The sequence below is a fragment of the Lactuca virosa genome, chromosome 7 (assembly GCF_052849685.1).
Source record: "Lactuca virosa cultivar CGN04683 chromosome 7, Lactuca_virosa_CGN04683_v6, whole genome shotgun sequence".
Taxonomy (NCBI): Eukaryota; Viridiplantae; Streptophyta; class Magnoliopsida; order Asterales; family Asteraceae; genus Lactuca; species Lactuca virosa.
This window is the reverse complement of record NC_136432.1, coordinates 182,377,955-182,381,515: the sequence shown is the minus strand read 5'-3', so window position 1 is coordinate 182,381,515 and position 3,561 is coordinate 182,377,955.

Below are 3,561 nucleotides of genomic sequence, written 5' to 3'. Positions count from 1 at the left end.
CCGGTTTTAATGCTCAATTCCTCTCTTCCTCGTGCTTATGCTCTGCGTTTAACCCCTTGAAGCCATCCCAGTTTGCACATCCAAGTCTCAAAGTAAGTGTTACGCTCCTGAGATTCCTGAGATTCCCGAGAAATCAACTTTTCTAGTCGAAGTTCTGCTCGGTTTTTAGTCTCAACTTCTTCAAATCACCACTTCAATCAGGTGAGTTCATACCCCTATCACTAAGTTTTCAAATGCTTTTAAAATGCTTTTAAACACTTTTAAGGGGGGGGGGGGGGAATACAAGTAAACACACGGTTAAACTCGTGTGAAACACAAATCTTTTGCTATACTTTTCATACTGTTGTTTTAACTATCTTATGAAATTATTATCATGCAAAACATCATACATCGCAACTTTACCCTCATGGGGTACAATATGTTTTATAAATAGAAATATGTTTTATTTATATATCTGCATACTACATCATACCAAGAGTAACCTTTTAAACTATAACATCATGTTTATATAAGAAAATGCAACGCATTATTATGCCTTTGTTAACACTGTAGAAAGGGTAATCATTTCAGAAATCATTCATATATTTTTCCAAATACGTGACTTAATTGAGAATATGTGAGTCAATCGTCTTCACCATACCTGTCAAGGTACCACTAGAAAGCCCTGTTTTATAACCAGAGTCTCTGTTGTGAGAACGTGATACGTGTGTATAGATCTATACGGGACTGATGATCTCGCGCCCTGACTGTTAGCTACAGTCCGCGGGGTGACAAATATCATATCGCTTCAACACCTGAAGAACGTCGCCGTAGGCAAACCCATCATAGTACGGTTATGAAAACTCACAGGATAGACAATTATTATGGTATTTATGTTTTTGCAGGAAAAGTAATATTACAATTACTTTTACGCCAAATTACAAACTTCTTATAGTTTTGTTTACTAATAAAACTATGCATCATTATTTTAAGTATGACATATTTACTTACAAAATCATAATCTTGGACATTTGAGACTACTCCTCACTGTTAGGAAAATATAGGTTTTTCCTGGTTCGATACATTCATTCTATACAAACAAAGATTCATAACTCCTTTTATGAGAAAATATCGGATTTTCTGGAAAACGAACATGAACTTTCGAATGGCATACAAATATATACTTATGAACTCACCAACTTAAATGTTGACACTTTTTCTTTGAAATAACTTGTATTCTCAGGAAATCACTAAGCCAGGTAGCAACTACTTTTGAAGACTAACGCGCTGGCGTTAGTAACATATTTTTGGAACACCATATTGTATTTGATATATAAACATGTAACACTTACAATCATGTAAACTTTTCAAATATATATGTTATGGTGGTGTGTACTTTCTTTACTATTCAATTGTTATGATACTGAATATGACGTCCTCTGCCCCGGAATGTTTCCGTCGTTCTGGTTTGGGGGTGTGACAGATTGGTATTAGAGCTTTGTTTATAGTGAACTAAGTATATCAAAAACATTTATTTTTGATATACAACTATAAACACAACGGGACAAAAACACTCTGACTGAGAGTTATACTTTTAAAATGAAATTTTTATAAAGTATACATGCATACATCATATATCAGGGTCAGTATCATAATGAAAACAATATAGAAGTATTATGGATAAGTTGTGCACCACAGGTATGCCTTGGGATATGTAATCGGAACTGGGATGAATATAGCCTGATCAACTATATTTATCCGAGAGTCGACTAACGTATGCCAAGGAATAGCTGCAGTGCACAACAAGTCTAAAACTTACCAAACATAAACCTTTTTGAATCAAACATAACATTTAGAATACTATATGAGTATTTGGTGAATGCAATAAGTTTAAACTTTGATACTTCAGTATGTGCTTTAGTTTATAGTAAGTTTTTAACCCTATTCTCGTATAGACTCAATGGCTGGATTCCATCTACCCGGAGACCCCTACTACCCCAATCAAGGCAACGAAGGATAGGTGGAAGACGACCCAGAAGAGGATGAGGAACCCATGGAAGAGGAGGAAGAGGAGGGCTCTGATGGGACAGACTCAGAACCAGAGGTAAACAATCCACCAACCGACCGACCTCCTGCGGTTCGAAGAGGTTTTCAGGGACCAACTCCCGTCTGGGGAAGCCACATTCACCATTGGAGTCAACAGAAAGGATTGCTCCCTCCCTACGGCATGTGTCGGGACTTCTATGACGTCAGTGGTGGAAGTTCAGCTGACCGGGCTCTCCCAGTCATGGTGGGAAAAATAGCCAACCAGTCCTACCAATTAGGAGTCCAAGCGAACCGTATTCGCGAAGCCAACGTAGAGGTACAAAGTAACGCAACCGATATCCGTCGCCTGGATAGGTTGCAGGAGAAGGCCCAACTTCACACCGACACACTCCAGGACCAAATGAATGCAGCTCTTTCCGAGATAAGAGAAATGAGGGAGCAGCAAGCCATCTTTGATAAGCGTCTCATAGGAGTAAAGCAATCAGACGCAGAGTCAAGCTCCAAGCGCAACCCGCGTCACAAGTAGTACTTGCCCAACTCCCAAAATTTTGTTATAGATTAGGACCTTGACTAAAAGTCTTACTTATCTTTAACTTTTGGTAATCAGAGACCATTAGAAAGGTCGAATTTTCCTGACTTCGGAATGTAACCAGGTATATGTTTAATATATAAGGAAGTACTTCTTTTGTGTGTTAATCCTTTGCATATCACTCAAATTCATAAGTTTATCTAATATATATAAACTCTAATTATGAATCAACCTCAAAACCTTGTTTAGGTCAAAACCAATTCATGAAATGTTTAAAATAGCTAACTCATTATCACACGGCTATCAAACATCAAAGACTTATTGTCTTCATTGTTATTTCTTTGGCAGCTAGATGCCTCCTCGTAGGTCAGCTCGCCGAAATGCAACACCAACGCCACCACCACCACCTCCAACTTTCGATCCCGCTATGGTACAGGCTGCTATCACTGCAGCAGTAGCAGCTGCACTGTCACAAATAAACTCTAACGGTAATGGAGGGGCCGGAAGTAGTACCAATAACATTAACCATGGCACTAGTCATGGTCATGTCAGGGAATGCACTTACAAAGAGTTCTCAAAGGCAAAGCCGAAAATGTTCAACAGCACTGGAGGGGTCATTGCACTTATACAATGGTTCGAAAAGACTGAAACGGTCTTTGAGAACTGTGCATGCCAAGAAACAAGCAAGGTCAAGTTTGCTGCTTGCACCTTCACGGACCAAGCCCTCACATGGTGGAAGGGCAATGTGAAATCCGTATCTCTTCCAGTCGCCAATGCCATGAGCTAGGAGGACCTGAAAGTCCTATTGTTAGAAGAATACTGCCCGAGGGGGAAATTTAAAAACTGGAGCAGGAACTATGGAACCTGAAAATGGTTGGTTCTGACCTAGCCGCCTACACGGTCAGGTTCAGTGATTTGTCAGCCCTGTGCCCGGGCATGGTCAACCCAGAACCAAAGAAAGTGGAAAGATACATTTGGGGGATGTCGCCCCAGATTCAAGGGCATGT